General features: G+C 46.0%; 1 protein-coding gene across 3 annotated transcripts in view; it reads left to right on the top strand.

Annotated features, from left to right (window-relative positions):
- FYN (FYN proto-oncogene, Src family tyrosine kinase) overlaps nt 1–18,967 on the top strand; it is a 211,425-nt gene that overhangs the window by 21,799 nt on the left and 170,659 nt on the right. For 2 of the 3 annotated variants that reach the window (XM_072739156.1, XM_072739137.1), the window contains exon 2: nt 6,283–6,322. The exons of the other annotated variant lie outside the window; for it this stretch is intronic. The gene's annotated coding sequence lies outside the window, so the exon portion shown is untranslated. The remainder of the gene's footprint in view (nt 1–6,282; nt 6,323–18,967) is intronic. 3 annotated transcript variants of the gene reach the window in all.

Below are 18,967 nucleotides of genomic sequence, written 5' to 3'. Positions count from 1 at the left end.
TTTGTTACATGATAATAAAAACCCCTTCTATGCTCTTAAATAACCCCAAGGGGCAGATAGCAGCCAATTCCATGTTTAATATTAAAAGAATCCAAGGGCTAGATCTTATGACTTAAAAAGATAGCAAACCAGTCTACGGGCTGGGTTTTACCCTCGTTTATTATGTTTTGTTAGGCCACATCATGCATTTAAAAAATTAAACTAACACTTTAAAATCGGGCAGTTTTGTATAAACACTGAGATTTCCGTTTCTTTTGAAGAAAATTGGAAGGTCCAGCAAAACCAAGCCCGCATTCTCCCATGAGAGCAGCTTGCCTCAGCAGGGCTACAGCTGTCCTCTTGGGATGGGGCAGGGCTCTTCAGCTCACCCCAGCCTCCCCCCACCGGCTTCATTCATTTGATTTACCTGCCTGCATCTGTGGGTTATTTGGTATGTGACCCTTCCCACGCCCCTTCCCTCACCCAGTCACAGGACAAATAAATAGATCTAGGGAGAGAACGTGGTCCAAGTGCTTCCTCCCTGGCTGTGGACCAAAATTCTCTGTTTTTGAGAGTAATTCATAGGTCATATGTGGTGAGAGGCATCATTAGGGGAGATGCAGCCTCTGTTTTGCACCTTACTCCTCAAAAGAGACCCTGCAATTAATTGTCAAGGTACATTGTTCATTGGGGGTACCTCCCCCATATGCCTCTATCAGAAGTAACTTGTATGTGCCGTCAGCTGTGACATGCAAGGTGGAGGTGCTGTAGTAGAGGTGAACATTTACATAAGCGTAGAAAAACGGGCCAGAAGGGGAAAGCGCCAACATCCTAACAGGGGTTCCAGATTTTCAGTGAGCATCGATTGCCTTTCCAATGAGGTAAATAGATGTTTATATAGAAGAAATAAGAAGGAGGTAGTAGGACAAAAGTCCTAGGACTTTGGTGGAGCTCCATCCTGGCTTCCCAGCACAGGATACCCAAAGGCCATCCCCAGCCACCTTTGCTGTCCTCCCTGAGACGAGACCCTTTCCTTCAGACTTCTTCAGGAGTCTCAGCTTGTTAACCAACCTCGTCATGGCCTCGTGCCCTTCACCGTTGTGGACATGGGCCCATCACTGCACCTTTGCCCAGGGGGGTGGGGTGGGCTGGGCTGGGGTGGGGTTGGGGGATGGGTCAGATGGGAGAAAGAGTTGTGGTTGTGCCATCTTGAACCTTGTTAGAAGGTGGATGAAGGGAGGACACAGGAGAATGAGCTAGTCTGGAGTCAGAGTGAGTGGCTAGAGGAAAATGCATTTTTCCTGGGGAAACCACGCCGTGAGGAGTACCCCACACCAAAAGGGCCTTGTCTGAGCTGGCTCCTGTCTCCGGGGCCTGCCCCAGTAGTTGGGCACACAGGAGATTGTGGTGACCTTGAGTGTGGATGGCCCCAAACACTGCACTGCGTGTCTGTGTGCAGCTGTGGAGGCCTCAGGAAGCCCACTGAGAGAGTGGGCCTGTTCCGAGGCTTCAGGCAGGGAGCCAGGGGCTGCCCCTTCACCAGGGAACATTGAGGAGCTTCTGTGTACGCTCTGCATGTGTCTCAGCTTTCTTTGGAATTATGGCAGAGTCTGGCCCTGCCTGGTCTTTTTGTGCCTTGGATCCCAAGTTAATACCCGAAGGGAACAGTGCCCCTGTTGACATACTTGATATGGAAGTTGCTGTCCAAGGGCCGTTTTATCCTCGTTGCCACTGACATCACACCACGTACAGTTCTGAGGTTCTCACTTTAGTTTTGATTGAATAGAGCTGTGATCGTTGGAGCAGAAAGAAGCCATTCAGATGTGAATAGACGTGTCTAGCAACATGCAGATGTTTTTTGGCAGGTTGATGAATATTTTAAGTCTTTTTCAAGAAGTAGAAAAGGGTCAAACTGGAAATAGAGAAGATTCTGTGGCAAGGGAAAAGTAGATTTCATTTCTCTCCCGATCTTCCTTTTCTTAAAATAATCAAACAAAAAGCAGAACCAGGATTTAAATCTCGGATTTGTCATATCCCTTAAGTCTCCTTCACATGGGAGTTGTGATTATGACTCTCACATACTGAACCTCAGCTTCTTAGCCCCCCATTTTTTTTTAAGTGAAAAGGAAACACGGGCTAATATTAAAAATAACAGCAGAATCTCCAGATTGGATCTCTGTCACTTATTTATAGGTCGCAACCCAGGACAGAGTGGAAAGCAGGGCCATGCCCTGCTTGTCCGTATGCTATGCGTGGTATGTGGGCACACCCTGGGCCCACGTCGCCCACCCCTCCCCAACACGCACACACACCCCTGCCGAACTTGCAGCTTGAGTCAGCGTGTGGCTTCGCTTCCTTCACCCCCGTCGGGTGGGTTCTTCCCCGGCCACGGTCCCCGGCCCTCCCCCCGCCCCCTCGGTCAGCAGAGCTGGCCCAGGCCCCCGTGGCGCGCAGCACGGCCCCGGCCGCACATGCGCCGGCCTGCGAGCAGGGGACACCGTGGGACCGGTACTGCGGAGCGTGCTGGAGCACCACGGACGCGAGGAAGTCCTGCTCTGCTCAGAAGTGGGACCAAAGGGAAACAGGAGCGGAAAGGCGATCTTTGCCCCGGGCCCCCGACAGCCACAGCTGCCTGGGAGGAAGCTAGACTCACCGGGCAGGGTTGGTGAGTTTGGAGTGACAGCTGGTGCCAGGAGTCTGCTGGGGGCTGCGCCTAGTTTTCTGGCCCTTCCCAGGACAGAGGCGAGTAGAAAAGACGGGGTCACTGCAGGCGGGTGCTTCCCACTGGCTGGCTCCTTAGCCAGCCTCTGCCTCAATTTCCCACCTTCCACCAGCCTCTTAACCCCCAGTCTGCCCTGTGGCCCTGCCGAGCCTCTTGCCCCTTCTCTGAACGTGTGGCTGACGCCCCTTTGTGCCTGTGCGTTCCTCTGTCCTGTGGTAAGGTGCCCGTGGGGGGCGCCACGGGAGATGTCCCCTGGGAGGCTGGAAACAGGAGAGCGGCAGGGCCGCAGGGTGGGCTGCATCAAGGGAGAACTCAGAGCTGAAGGCCTCTTAGTTCTATTTTTAGAGTTTTCTCTAAAAACAAAGCTCTCTCTGCATCATCCCAAAGATAGAGGATTTGTTCGGATCTAAATAGTTGGGAGCAGCTCGTTTTTTGGCCAGGGCCTTATCCTCTGGCCTCCCTCCCTGCAGGCAGTCACACGTTTGCAACATCCATGGATCAGCCTTTTCCACTGGGGAATCTGGGTCACTTCAGTCATGTTTCTCAAACAAAACATTAGCACGACTTCAGCAGGAAGAATTAAAGCATGGAAAGTGCCCTGATGCCCACAAGCCCGCGGCGGAATGCAGAGTCAACTATTGAAAATGTCTGTAGACCTACATGCGCCTGTGTCCGCACAGACACGTACACACACGGGGAAGGAGAGGTCCCTCTTGCCTTAAAGCCTTGGAAACTTAAAACTTGAATATCTCAAAAGTTTAGTTTTAGAATAGAAATAAAGTAGAAAAATTGATCATTTTTTAAAGAATAATTTTTTTGAATGTAAGCCAAAAGGTACTTCTGTCTTTTTTTCTTTTAAAGATTTACTTATCTATTTTAGAGAGTGCGCTTGGCGGGGAGGGAAAGGGAGTCCGAGGATCGTGAGATCGCAACCTGAGCCAAAACCGAGAGTTGGACGCTCAACCAACTGTGCCACCCAGGCGCCCCAAATAAAAGGTGCTTCTAGTTCACTTCAAGGTCTGATGACAAAATTTATCTATTCTCAACTTTTCAGAAACACACCCTTTATTTCTGACAGATATACCTGGTTTTAAAAACAAATGCCACCCTTCATACCAGACAGTGTTTGCCCTGTGAATTTTACTTTCTGGCAATTTTATCTCACCAAAGCATATCCTCTTTGAAACAATGGAGCTCATGCCTAAAAATATCTCAGGCTGTGCTTGCTGGGAGTCTTTGAAGTTAAAGCTGTGACATCCTTCTAGGTTATGGCTGCAGGATGATGCGTAGATGTATTGTCTTTGTTAATTAACTCCATCTGTTTTATAAGCCTGAAAAAGAAATTGGATGAAGCTGCCTATATGGAGGGATAGATGATATTCCCTGTGCCATAGTGAGCCAGCAGCCCCGGACAGGTTTTCAGTTTTCCTTTTTGCTACCAGTTGCTCAAGTGCCATGGAGCCAAGGCTCATTCTTTGAGAGCCTGTTGTTGAACCGGGCTTCCCGCGCAGTTGCGCTTGTGCTGTCTGTAGGAGAGAGGTTAAGTTTCCTCACTACTTTGGAAAGGGCTAATGATTCTCCCAGGTGCTCTTTCTGTGGCAGACGGGGGCATCTCTCACCTTGCCAATAGAAAATTCCGTTCTGTGAATCAGAACGACAACCTTCCTAAACCTCTTTTGGGAAACGTTCAAGTGGAAGCCAGAGTTCCACTGTATGTATGTTCCCTCTGGTGAAAAGGTTTGTTTGATTGATTGATTGATTGATTGATTGATTACGGGGGGGGGGGGGGGTGGAGCAGGGGCAGAGGGAAAAGAAGAGAGACCTCCAATGCAGGGCTCGACCTCATGACCCTGAGATCCTAACCGGAGCCAAAAACCAAGAGTCAGCTGCTTAACCGACTGTGCCACGGGGGCACCCCTGGTGAAGAGCTTTCATGGTACCGAATTACTCTTTGCTGGTTATAGGGAGGCTAGTTAAAAATTTTGGACAATATGGATTCCCGTTTTTTGTTTTTTTTTTCACAACTCAGCAGGATCTGCATCCCCAGCGGGTTAGCCAGGAGAAAGGCATGTATTGCCAGGTGGCATTTCCCTGGTTAGGCCAGGACAGCAGGTCGGAGGCAAGCAGGAGATGGGGCGATGTGGGTTGCTAAGGTACGGCTGCAGTGGCATGCTCATTAGCACATTCTCTCCCTCCAGCCCCATGCTAGTTCTCCTGCATGTCTGCAGTGAGTTCATGATTTGAATACCCATCTGCGGAAGACAATATATGAGTTTCTAATTCTCTTCCCCATGGTCATTTTTTTTTCTTCCCTTCATTCTGAGTCATCTTTGATTAAACAAAACAAAGATGTTACTGTTAATTATGCACCCTTTCAAACAGTGCAGAAATTCTTTTGTGCGTGTGTGGGGATGGATGGTTTTGATGGGGAGAGTATTTTAAACCGTGGACCGGGATGCTAGGGATCCTAATGGAAAAAAATGTGTAAATCTCTACTAAGATAGGAAAAATCGTTTCTGCTTTTTTATTCTCATTCCTCAAAACTTTTCCTTTCTGCCCTCACATGGTCAACATAATTCCATTCAAGCATCTTTATTCTCTTTAGACGTCTTATTAAAACTTAGTTCATGGGGATCCCTCGGTGGCTCAGCGATTTAGCGCCTGCCTTCAGCCCAGGGCATGATCCTGGAGTCCCAGGATCGAGTCCCGCATCGGGCTCCCTGCATGGAGCCTGCTTCTATCTCTATGTCTCTGCCTCTCTCTGTGTGTCTCATGAATAAATAAATAAAATCTTAAAAAAAAATAAAATAGTTCAAACAGCTAAAATTGCAAATAAAAAATGAGGTACCATCATATTGGCAGGTTGTAGGCGGAGTGCATGAGCAAACTGGGAATCCGCCGTCGTCCTCCTGGCACTTTAAAGATTAATGTGACATGGGCAGGGGTGCTACAAAATCAGCACCCAGCTCTGCCGGGGGGTGTTGGCACGAGGTTCTAAGGTAATCCTGGGGCTGGAGTCCCGTGGACACGTTGGTGCAGGCTGGGGGGTGGGCACCTCCCCTAGAGGGGAACTCCAGCTGATGGGAAAGAGGGACCATACCAAGAAGGTGGTTTTGACAGCGAGGCCCACCCACAGTCTAGGAAGTGGGGCACAGATTGGTTGAGGCCTAAGGGAAGATTTAAGCCAAGAGATGAGTTGAATAAGACCTTGGAAGGCTCTTTTTTTTTTTTTTTTTTTTTTTTTTTTAAATATATCCCAACTATGGATGACTTGTAGGAACCCAGAAGGTGTGTGTGTATGTAAGGCCTCCGTCTTTATTTTTCCTGACTCCAGAAACTCAAAATCTTGTGTTGGCCTCCTCTGTTGGTACAAGGCCAGGTCTTTGCAGTTGCAGGCAGGTGTTCGTGGCAGCTGTGACTTAGCAACAATTGTGTGAATGAGGAAAAAAAAAAAAAAGGAGTTGTGGGCAAGTTGATTGTCTGCAGCAAATGGAAATTCTATGGTGGTACTTTGTGGGAGGTTTATAGGCAAAGAGTGTTCAGTTCTCTTTTGATGTCTGTTTTTTTTTTTTCTTCTACAGTTTTTTGAAGAAGCAGGATGCTGATCTAGACGTGGAAAAAGTAAGTTGACAAGTTCTGCCCTGAGAGCACATGCCTTGTAAATCAGAAAGTGTGTCCCGTTGGGACCCAGGACTTGGTCCAGTTTTGAACTCTGAGCCTGTAGGTTTCTAAGAGAGACGTTGAGTTGGGAGATGGAGCTGGCACATGAATAGAAAGTCTCACCTCACTTAGGTGAATCTACGATTTCCCCCTCCTCTTAGTTGTAACGCTCGATTTTGGTAATTATGGGAACGTGTAGATGTTTAGCCATAAGATGCGTCTCTTTACCCCAGAAATAGAAGGGAACAGCTGTCCTGTGGCTGATGCCTTCAGGGGCTCTGAGGGGTGGGCAGCACTCTGCCTTCAGACTGGTTAAGGAAGATCCCCTTCCGTCCACCCGTTTTTGTTTTTTCTCTACTCTGAGATAACTCCTGCTTACCTCTGCCCTAGTTGTGCCTTCGGTTTGTAGTCACCGTGTCGCGGGTCATCCTTTCATTCACTTAACATTTTTCTGATGCCCACTGGGTGTTAGGCACCATGCTGGGATCTGTGGAGACCAGAATGGATGTGACTGACAAGTACACAGGCGATTGTTGTACATCGCAATAGGAATGTGCAGAAGGGGCTCTGGAGGCTCCGCCTGAGGCTGCGCTGTCCGGGAAAGCCCTAGATGCAGGGCCTGTGTGACGGAGCCCTGTAGTCACTGCGTCGGCAAATGTTTGCTGAGTCTTCTCTGCTTGTACTTCTCATCTCCCAGCTGCCTTGGGTTCCCAGGAGCAATTCCCGTGAACGGCTGGACGGACAGGGTCTCCCTGGCCACCCACGGGATCCTGTTCTGCCCCAGTCTCAGCAGCTCAGAGTGACAGTCCTCCGTCCCCTGGCCGCTCAGGGGCCCCACTTCATCATCAAAGAATGACTTGGGGTTATCTCTCCTTTAGACTTCGTGTGTAAGAGAAGTTCTTCTCCCAGAACTAGGGGCACACTCGGCATGCAGTCAGCGTCCTTCACGCTGCGGAGTGTGCCCTCCGAAGGCTCATTCCGGAATGATTAGGGGCGACCCCTGGCTCCTGCAGAATGGCCTGCAGAAAGGTCACAGCCTTTCCTGCCCGTGCAAACGGCAGGTGACTCAGGCTCTCACCAGGCCTGGGTTGGACGGAGGCGTGAAATCCTGGCTGCTAGAGTTTTGGCTGTGGAAGCCAGGGGCTAGCGAAGGCCTTGCTGGGTACTGTGGCCCTCGTGGGCCCCACCGCCAGCGAGAGCCTTGGGGTGCCAGGAGCCCCCTCAGGACGGGGTGGCGCAGAAGAGCGGGCCGGGGGGACGGCTCTGGGAATCCTGGAGCTGTTCCAGGTTGCAGGGCTTGCCCTGCCTTGTGCCGCCCAGGCCGTGGCCCGAGGTGAATCCTCCCACCGTGAGAGGGGGAGGGAGGTCCAGTCTATGGGGCAGGCGGGTCTGTTCATTGTGTTCTCAGTACAACCCGATGCCAGGCAGACAAGAGGCCTCAGCAAACGGGGTGGGAAAGCCCTGAGCCGAGTGAATTAGCGTCTTGCTTCAGCTCTGCTGTTCACTTGCCCTACGACCTTGGGCACATCTTTTCTCCTGTGAGAGCCCCATTTCTCTCATCCGTAACACGGTCCCATCCCCCGTTTCAAGTAAAAATCCTTCATTTTTTTACTTAAAAAACACAGAAGCCACACGTATTTCTTTGTTTTCTGACTTGGGCTTTATCCCAAGAAGGTTGTAAAGGGCTGTTGGCCACGAGTCTGAAGGATGCTTAATAAGGCCCAGCAGAGGTTGGGAGTTCCTTGAAGGTGCGGCCTTGTCCGTTGTTGGCGCGCCCGGGACCGCACCGTGGGCAGCGAGTGCCTAGTGAAGGAGGGAGCTGTGACCAACCCGTCATGTGGGCTGGGGCTTTGTAAGTACTGAGGGGACTCAGAATAAGAGAAGCTGAAAGTGTGGTAGGAGGTGCTTCCTGGACTGCGTGAACCTGAGCTGCCTGCAAGGGACTCTTCCGGCTGCACCCTCTCGGTCACGTAATTAATGACCTGGAAGACGCTCAACCGCCCTAGAGGAGTTCAGCATTTTAAAAGTTCTAATTCAAAAGCCCCAATTCCAGAATTTTTTTCTGATGCTGATAGAAGGCTGTGGAGCACAGAGGTATAAATTGTCTTCGCCTGTGTTTGTATACCTGCCGAGAAGAATCTAGAGTGTGCCTCCGTTGTGTAACTAAGGGATACCTGCTGGCCAACCCAAGTGAAGAAAAATCACAGAAGTCAAGGTGTGTTTTTTCCTGAACGGATTTTTGAGCTTTCTCTGTCATTTGGACATTTTTATAAAGATAGAACTATGAATGGAAAATTAGCCTTATCGCGACACGTCAAAGAATAAGTTCCAATTATTAATTATTCCTTGTAGGTTATTGAGATTATGCTACATACTGAGTGCTTTCTGTGTGCCACACTAGACAACAATCTTGTGAAGGAACCATGGCCCTTACCATGAGTCGCTTGAGGCACCACAGCAAGATCAAGGAAGGATTCTGGTTATATCTGTCTGGGTCTAGAGCCCTCTCTTTCTCATAACCCTAGCTTACCTTGCAATGGATACAATATTCAAGACAATATATTTCTGTGACCTCTTTTTAAAAGGTTTTAGGAGTAATAAAAAAGCAGTTACTTTCTAGAAGACGTCTGAATGGGGTTGCCCTGCCACCACGCACTTCTTCAAAGCCGTCATTGTTGTATAGTTATTTGTGCAGTAACCATCTCGTATCGGTGTTCCCTATTGAACCGTAAGCTTTGTCAGATCTGAATCTTTACGTGTGCTAAGCCTAGTGCCTGGCTTCTAGATTGCCCTCCTAAAATGTTGACCACTGGCACATGACCAAATTAGAGTCCATGAGAGCCACTTTGGTAAGTGGCAAAGTAAAAAAATCTTACTGTGTACTCCAGAAATCATGTTTTTCTTCTCCATCTATAGGTTTTATCTATGGAAACCATGCCAGTTAATAGCATTATATGGAGATAAGACAATCACTCCTTGGCGTCCTCTTCAAAAGTACCAAGTTTCAAGCAGACAGATGAATAGATACTTCTTGAGAATGAAGTAATCCATGCAAAAGCAAAGAAACTCTAAGGATAGAAGAGGGAGGAGCAGTAAGAGGACAAGGGAGACATTAATACTGTTTTTTTTTTTTTCCTCAAAAGAATCTTCTTGCATTATTAAGGGATACACTTCTGAGTATGGTTTACACAAATCACTGATTTAAATATATACAGTGTATCTTCCAAAAGTAAAACCCATACTCAACTGAATTTTAAAGAATATGTAATCAGGTTAGGTCAGAAGGACAAAAAAATGTACTTTTTGAAAAATAAAACTGATTAAATTGATTTATCCTATTTGGTAATTTAAATCATGATTTAAATGGACTTGATTAAAATAATAACTACTTTGGTCATAATGGCTTTCAGAGGGCTAAGGAGTGAGGTTTGATTTCCATGTATCCTACATGATTTTCATGTATCCTGCATGGCCTCTATTTAGCATGATTGCAAGTATTTGACGGTTGTCTTGAGAGAGACCCATCATTGTTGTAGTTTCAGTGAGAACAACAATCTCTGTATTGCTGTTCTGTTTGCAGGGTTTAGATAAGCTGTCTTCAAGCCACGAATATGGCCACAGATAGACATACTGTCTATTTGATAGACACAGAGGCCACCCCAAATAAAAATTGTCATTCAAAAGAAAAGTAAATAGAATTCTTTAGAATGTTTCCTTTATCCCAGCAAATTCCTTAAAATGTGTTCATCCATAAATGTAGAATGTATATAGAAGTTGCTCCATTTTTCAATGTTTCTTTTGTTTTAATAAGTCCCAAGAGAAATGATAATGATATCCTAGTTTCTTATTGTGGGGTTAATAGTTCTTATTAAAAAAAGAAAATGAAAAAAATAATAATGAAAAAGTAAAAAGAAAGAAAACGTGGTTCTATACAATTGGCTCACAGTTTGAGACTGCATCTGGAATCAAGCTTTAAAGCCATGTGTATGTGATTCCTACATAGCTGCACGAGAGATGGAAAAATTAATTCATGTAAGATTTTTCTTTAGTAGAGGAATAGGATTTTCAGGGGTCACAAGGTCAGCAGTGCTTATATGGGGAGTCCAAAGGCATGAGGATGTGTCTCTAGTGAGAATGTGTGTGTGTACTGGGGGGAGGCGATGTAGCGTTTCACTGTGTATGCTGGTTGCCATAAGGAGGTAGAAAGCGTGAAGAAGAAGAGGGAAGAACACCCATAAGCAGAACTCCTTGCCCTCTGTAGAAGCCATTGCTTCTGAATGGAATCTCACTAGGTGGTGTGGGGACCAGCCCTGGTCGGTCCCCAGATGGAACTAGCTACTCCTTAGGCCTTCTCTGATCCACACACTTAGAGCTGTCATCCCTGGGGCCTATGGGATGCCCAGTTGTGTCTCATTCTCCAGCCTCTTACCGAGTAAAGGCTGGGCTTCCCACAGCCTGCTTTCCTGGTGCCTAGGGATCAGGGAAAGGGGATGGTTTTGGTGGGTAGTGGTGGGGGACAGGGACAGGAGAGAGGGGTTGGTGTTTGGGAGGGAGGAACTTGCGTAGAGCTCTGTTTTAGGTTGAAGAGCAAACGGTTTTAGTCCTGTACCAAAAACAGTTGTTCTATATCACCCATAATGCCTGACCAACTTTCTTTCATATAAATCTCTGGATTATAAACCTGCTGCCGTGGAAGAGAAAACATGCCCTCTGCCAATTCGAATTTCTAAGATAATAGAAGATCCCTCTTCCTAGACATGATAAACTCTGGCAGATGTTGATGACCATTGGAAGAAATACACATAACAAAATTTATGTTGTGATCAAGGAAAAAGTTGAAAAAAAATCGGGGTGAATTGTCTAGTCTTGGATGAAGAACACATAATTCATTTGTTCCTCAAACATTACCAAACACCTATGGGCTAACCACGGTCCCACGCCACATGTTATCTTACTCAGTTGCCGTATTTTACATATGAGGGAAATGAAGCTGAACAGAAGTGAAATGATTTGCCCAAGGACTTACATGTAGGAAGTGGTAAGAACCAAAAGTAGCTCTTAAACTTGGGATACCCTTCTGTTTCCACTCAACAGTGGATATTCTCTTGTACTGAAGCTCAAAAGAGCAGAAGACAAATGAACAACCATCATCAGCCTCGTGCAGTTTGACTGGTAGTTTTATACGCATCTTTCCCTTTTCTCTTCCCTGAATTTAAAGGGACTTTCACCCTTATTTGTTTAAAAATAGTAATGATGTTTTTTTTTTTTTTTTTAAATTTTTTTATTTATTTATTTATGATAGTCACAGAGAGAGAGAGAGAGAGGCAGAGACACAGGCAGAGGGAGAAGCAGGCTCCATGCACCGGGAGCCCGATGTGGGATTCGATCCCGGGTCTCCAGGATCGCGCCCTGGGCCAAAGGCAGGCGCCAAACCGCTGCGCCACCCAGGGATCCCAGTAATGATGTTTTTTATCAAAGAGAAATTAGAAACTTAGAAGAACCATCTCTTTGAATCTGACATGGTCCCACCAGGTGGTCGCATGGGGGTGACAGTGGCGGCAAGAGAGTGACTTCCCATGATGGCATTCTACAGGAATGGGAGTCCAGGGAGGCCTGTTCCTGGGCTCAGGATGATCTCATTGTCCTCATCTCTGTAGCATTTATCATCCTGCAAGGAGAGAGCTGGATGCTGCCAGGAGAGAACGGGGAGAAATGCAGCCCACTTGACAATGAAGAGTCAAGACAAGCTCCCACCTACTCGGTAGTCTTTCTTCTGTAGCCCAATTGCCGCATAATTTCTTCTATTGCAGCCAGGCCTGCTGGGGAGAGGTTGGAATCACTCGGTTGTCTGCCTTGCATAGATTTATTGTCTGCTGAAATCCCCTGTGAAGGAGAGATTATTAGTAAAATAAGTGTAAAGAATGGCTTCGAAGATACTTTTGACACTGCCCCGAAACACTTTCCAAAGCAGAGCTGCGCTTCTTCTGGGCTGGCGTGTGTGTATGGGAATGCAACCATCAAAATACTCAAAATTTCAGGCTTTTCCCCTAACACGGGTTACCACGGCCCACTTGGGGGCAACACCAAAAGTGTAAGCAGAAAACCTTCGTGTTAGTTTGCTGCGGCCGCCATAGGAAGCGACCACACACTTGAAGGCTGCAAACAACAGATTTCTTCCCTCACAGTTTTGGGGGTCAGAGTTCACAGCAGGAGGTCGGGAGTGTGTCCCCTCAAGAGGCTTTGGGGGAAACCTGTCGCTTACCTCTTTCAGCTCCTGGTGGCGACAGGCATTACTTTGATTTATGACCGTGTCACTCCAGCCTCTGCCTTTCCCTTCAAGTTCTCTTCTCCTCTGTGTGTCCCCTGACCATCCCTCTCCTAAGGATGCCTGCGATGGCTTTCAGAACCCACCAGATAATCCAGGATGAGCTCTTCCTCCCAAGATCCTTAACTTCGTCATACCCTACCATTGCATTCCGTACGAGGTGGCAGCCACAGATTGCAAGGATTAGGAAGTGAACATCTTGGGGAGGGGGTGGACATTTTTCTGCCTCCCACACCTTCTCTTTTCAGAATTTCTACATTTCTCATTTCCTGAAACATACAGCTTATGACCACTGGTTTCACACATTACTTCAGCGAGCTTAATTTTTTCCTAGAAGGGGGCCCTTGGGAGTCCTAAGAACCAACCTGGCCTCCCAGGCCACAGAACAGGCAAGGCCAGGCCTATCATCTTCCTTAGATCGAAGTGATTGTAAGGATGAGGAATCATGGGCGCTGAGAGCAGGGACGGGCCTTCGAAACCGTAGCCTCCCAGACTTCGGGGGGAGACTCAGGCCAGAGATGCAGGGTCCCTCGAGTCTAGAGTGGAGATGGGATCAGCACCTACTGCCTCAGCCCAGCTCTTCTGCTGTGTCCCTTTGTGAGTCCAAGCTGTCCTCCATCATATATGTCTCCTCCTCATCCTTCATGTGACAGTTCTTTAGTACCTGAGAACCCCAACCCTGCAAATCCCCCTTTCCTTGGCCAACAGCCCTGTTCTTATCAATATTCTTACATTACCCGATATCAGGCATTCTACTGTTCTGGTTACATCCCCCTAGAGGTGTTCCCTTTATGTCATTGTCTCTTTAAGAACATAGCGCTGAGATATGAACAATACTTCTGAGATGGCGTGCCCAGCGTAGGGCAAGGACTCTACTCCTAGAACTGTTAGGTCTTGTGAGATGCACATGTTTTCTGCATCATTACGTGCTACACTTAGAGGAACCAAGGTCACACTTCCATTTAGCCACCCTGTCACACTTTTCAGCTCGCAATGAACTCAGGTTCAGTAAACATCCTTAAGACTTTAAAATATGAATTGCTTTAGACCTCTCCCCTTTGCCCCTGCCAGGAAGAAGAGCTGGGTTTCTGTCAGTAGCAGTATGGGATCAGCTTCGGACCCAGAGTAGAGTCCAGACAGAGATCCAGAGAACAGATATATCCATGGGCTGGAGTATGCTCACAGGGATGGTACCAGCAGCAGACGGCAAACAGAAGGCAGTTAGGACAATTTGGTGAGGCATAGAACTGGAGAAAGTCTTGTGTAGGTGGCAGTCTAGCTGGACAGATATTTGGGAGCAGAATTGTCCCGCTGAACAGGCCAAGGGCAGATAGGAGGCACACTGGTATGGAGGGACAAGACTCCAACCAGGGAACTGATGAAAAGAGTTGAGTCCCGAAGAATGAGTTAGAGTCAACTCCCAAAGCAGGGGAGGGCCCAAGATGGGAGCTTGAGTCCAGAGACCCAAAGGAAGCCCCTAGTCTGAAGTCAGAGTCACAACACGGATGTGCGTCTGTGAATCTGTGGCCTGGAGCCTCCCCTGCTCAGAGCCTGGGGTCAAGGTCACGTGACAGAACTTGTGAACAGGGTTGTGTTGTCCCAGTTGAGCAGATTGGAGGGTGCAGGGCAGGTGATGACACCCTCCTATCTATAGGCAGTTGATTTCTTACTATGAAAAGTAGGGTTTTATTCCCGTGAATTCTTTGGATTCTTTTTTGCCGGTGGTTTGGTCAGTTGTGACAGTCCCTGCAGCCCATTGAAATGTTTTAAGATCTCTGTTCTTTCCTCTGATTGATTGACTGTCCCCTCAGTTGTGAATTTTTTGTGGTATCTCTAAGCACATCTTGCTGAAAACCTCACCAGGGATGACCTACAAAGTCCTGCTGTGCAAGGACCTCCCTCCAGGTCAGTGTTGCTCCTCTGTGATGTTGGCACCCCTGGGTATGGTTGCTCAGTCACCTCTGAGGCCTTCAAACTGAATTGTCCCTTAGCCCAAGGTTTCCCATCTCAGGCAGCTACGCTTGGCGCACCTGTCAGATGCTTTGCTGACATCTAGGAGCTCAGTGTCTACAACTCTGATAGTCCTGCAGAAAGGGCATGAGATAAGGGCAGGGCCCCAGGAGGGGAGAGTGGGTAGCGTGTTTGGTCACTCGCTGCTTTGCGGCCAGAGGTCCCCAGTTGTTTGCACTGACACCCATGGGTTTCAATCCTAAGTCCCACTTCCCGTAACATACTTGTGGGTGTTAGCCCGTGGGTGATTTTTAAAGCAGAACTAGAAGCCAGTATTCAGATGCAGAGTCCTAATCTCCATTTCTAGTGTTCACCTCTCCTAAAGACATCCTTCTTTGCAGATTACGTGTAGTGTATAAAAAGCAGACCCTACAGTTGGGTGCGTAAGGCCATTTCTTAGAAGATGTAGGAGTGTTCATTAAGTTGTGAAATGTGCCACTACTAAATGTAGTCAGCGTGTAAAGTGAAGGAAAGGAAGTGAGATGCTGTGTGGATCATTTATGTTAACAGAAGAAGGGGGGCAAAACAATTCACTCATTTGCATAGTCCTTCCAAATAAGCCTGCCAAGACCAAGTGAGATGGTTTCAGGGTCAATCACGAGGCGGCATGATGTAGTGGAAAGAGTGTGTGGGCCTCAGGGGCTTAAGTAAGTCCTGCTGTGCCACCGAAAAGCTATATGATGTTGGCTGTGGGGGAAACAGATAGTCAGATGACGAATTGCAACGGTGGTGAGTGTCTGAGGGAAGGTACAGGGTAAATGATGCAGGAGGATCCCAAATAGCAGTTCACAACTTCTGTTGGTTGTTCCCCCTGCTTTGGGCAATACTGGCCAAGGATTGGATAACTTCCAAGTGTGACAGGAAACGGATCCATGCTTGGGCTGGAAGAATGGGAAGGGGAGAGAAGGTTCCTTTCCACGACATTATTTTTTCTGTTGCTCTTCATCAAGATTTAATGCCACAGTAATTTAAAACAAACAGAACCTGTGCTTGTGGGTGGGAGGCAGATTTTGTTCATCTTTGGAAGAATATTCTGAAAAGTAGCCCTAAACTGGTAGTATTGGAAGCAGTAGTTTTAAAAAGCAAAGTAACCGCCACTTTGCCCGTCATACAGTTATCAAATAAGGGGAAAAACTTTTTTTTTTCCTTACCAGAGAGCTTGACTTATGTGTCAAGGTGATACTTACTGCAAAAAAAAAAAAGTAAATTTGATAATGGGGTTATAAGTTTGAACAGCCCATAGGTACTAAAAATGAAATAATTTATAAAACTTACAAAGTTTGGAAGTCCTCACAGTGATCCACAGGGAAGTTTTAGGTGTGGGAGAGGCCTCGTTGGCAAAATGTCAGCGCTTTTTTTTTATGTATTACCTATGACTGGAAGAACAAAAAAAATTTGACAGTTACTATAATATTTACTGTATTTTCTCATATTTGGTTATATTTATTAATACAAATACTGGCTACTAGCCAATCTTGTAACTTTTTTATTATTCTATTTATACAGTGGCTTAGAGGAAAGTATAATTAGGCTTCGTGTTTTCTAGGTAGTAAATACAACACGTAATGTTTTTGAAGGCAAAAGTAGAAAGCTTCAGAAACAATTTCAGAGCCAACAGAGCAAGATGTATGAGGGCAGGAAAAAGCACTTGTTTAGTTTGGTGTTTTTTTAAAAGGTTGTTTTTTTTTTTTTAATAGACTTTATTTTTTAGAGCAGTTCATATCAAAATTGAGGGGAAAGTACAGAGATTTCCCATATACCCATGCCCCCACACATGCACAGTGTCCCTCATTATCAGCATCCCCATCAGAGTTGTACAGTTGTAACAACTGATGAGCCTATGTTGACGCAGTGTCCTCACCCCAAATCCTCAGTTTACATTAGTGTTCACTCTTGGTGTTGTACACGTTACAGGTTTGGGTAAATCTACAGCCACGTGTGTCCACCATTATGCTATTATATAGGGTATTTTCACTGCCCTAACGATCCTCTGTGCGCTGCGTGACCATCCTTCCCTCACCCCTAACTTCTGGCAACCACTGAATTTTTTTTTTTTTTTTTTTTTACTGTCTCTATGGTTCTTTTACAAGATGTCATGTATTTGGAATCATACGCTAGGTGGCCTTTTCAGATTGGCTTCTTTCACTTAGCTATATGCATTTAAGTTTTCTTCATGTCTTTTCATGGCTTATTAGCCCATTTCTTTTTAGCGCTGAATAATATTCCGTTGTCTAGATGTACCACAGTTTATTTATCCACTCACCTCCTGAAGAACATTTTGGTTGCTTCCAAATTTTGGTAATTGTAAATAAAGCCACTATAAATATCTGTGTAGAGGGTTTTATGTAGACACAAGTTTTCAGATCCCTCGGGTAAATACCATAGAGCATGATGAAAAGCACTTGCTCTTTGTTGGAATTTAGAAATTGTTTTGTATTTCCTTAGGGGAAGAGCCCAAATCACTTCTTGCCATAGGCTTGTTTGCATGTAAATGTAGTCAGCCACCATTTCACCTGATGCTTTAACCCATAAACATCCATTGTTGTGTATCTGCTCAAATTTGAATGGTGAATGACAGAGTTTTGTTTTCTTTTGTATCACATATCTTCCAGCTCCATGATCATTGAGAGCTCTCTTCACCCAAATTGAAGGATGCTTTTCTCCAAAGGTCCTCCTTTTTTCTGTTTCTTTTCCCCACAGTTGGGTCTGAGTCAAGTTATTACCTCTCACTTTGGAATCACCTTTGCTGGCTTGGTAGTTCAGACCCGTCTTCAGTTCCTCTCTTTATTGCTGAATTCGGCATTCTCTGTTGAGTTGTGCACTTAGCTCAGCCCCTTGACTATAACAACATCGTGCCCCTCAGAGGCTGAGTGTAGGGTTTACTTTGCAGTATCTTACCACCTCTTTGCATAAACCTTTCCTTACTTTTTTCATAATTTTTTTCATATTCATTCTTCACTTAGTGTGTCTTCTATGGTCAAATGACAATTGGCCCATTAAAGCAAAAATGGAGACGTGCTATTTTATGTCACAATGAAGATGGTATGAAACATTTTTCAATATTTTTTATATTCCCCAAATGAATGAGACCAATAGGGAAAGGAGAAAAATGAGTGGGAAATATCAGAAAGGGAGACAGAACATGAAAGACTCCTCTAAGTCTGGGAAACGAACTAGGGGTGGTGGTCACTGAGTGACGGGCACTGAGGTGGGGGCACTTGACGGGATGAGCACTGGGTGTTATTCTCTATGTTGTCAAATTGAACACCAATAAAAAAATAAATTTATAAGAAAAAAAATAAAACCTTCTGATAAGAGAAAAAAAAAAGAAACATTTTTCAAGAAAATCAAATTCCCTAAACTCTTATCTTTAGGTCAGTGGTACAGTTTGTGTATTTTTTTTCTACAAGTAGTCTGCTAAATAGGAAAAAACAGTGTAAAACAACTTTGCCAAATTCATTTGCTTTTGAAATAACCTATCAATTTTAATTTTTAAGTAGAAAATAGGAAAAGCTTTTAGAATAAACATTACTGAACTGGAACAAATTCAGTAAGAATTCTTATTTTGTCTAAATTATGGCTATGATACCAAATCAGGGACTTTTGAGGGTGTCTAAGGTTAGAGTAGAAAAATAATCTCAGAGCTTACCCTTAAAAGAAGCAAAAAAGATGAAGAATCATATAAAGGTTGGAAGCCTGGGTGTCTGAGAGAGGGATGGAATTAAGATTATTTTGTAGGAAGAAAAGAAGAGTGGTTTGGGGCAGTCAGGTGGGTAGGGGTAATGCAGTGGAGCAAGCTTGACAAGCTTGTGTTGGGTGGTTGGGTCAGGTTGGGAGATGGAGGCCAGCACTGCTACTTGCAGCAATTTGGTAAATGTAGCAAACAGCCATTGCACTCTGGGTGGCATTTCAGGTCCCCTTGCAGTACAGTTGGCAGTTCAGTTACCTCTGAATGAGACATCACCACAGAGTTTACCTCCCCATCAATGGTGGCCTGAATGAATGCTCCACGTGAGTCTGTGGAACAAATAAAGGATGCCACGTTGGGTCTGCAGTGGTCGTTGGGTCTGCAGTGGTCGTCGTATTTGATTGGAGGAGGGAGCTGGACAGAGTAAACACTCAAGTCTAAGGACAGAGTTCTGAGCTGAGGGCTCCACAAGGGTCAGAATGCCTGGAAGGAGGCGCTAGGGAGTCAGATCCAGAGCTTGCAGTGACATGGAAAATCATGATGATAATGATGATGTCTACAAAGGAATACACACACACACACA

This window comes from Vulpes vulpes, chromosome 1 (genome assembly GCF_048418805.1).
Source record: "Vulpes vulpes isolate BD-2025 chromosome 1, VulVul3, whole genome shotgun sequence".
Lineage (NCBI taxonomy): Eukaryota > Metazoa > Chordata > Mammalia > Carnivora > Canidae > Vulpes > Vulpes vulpes.
The sequence above is the reverse complement of the archived record's forward strand: the minus strand, read 5'-3'. Positions and strand labels throughout refer to the sequence as shown.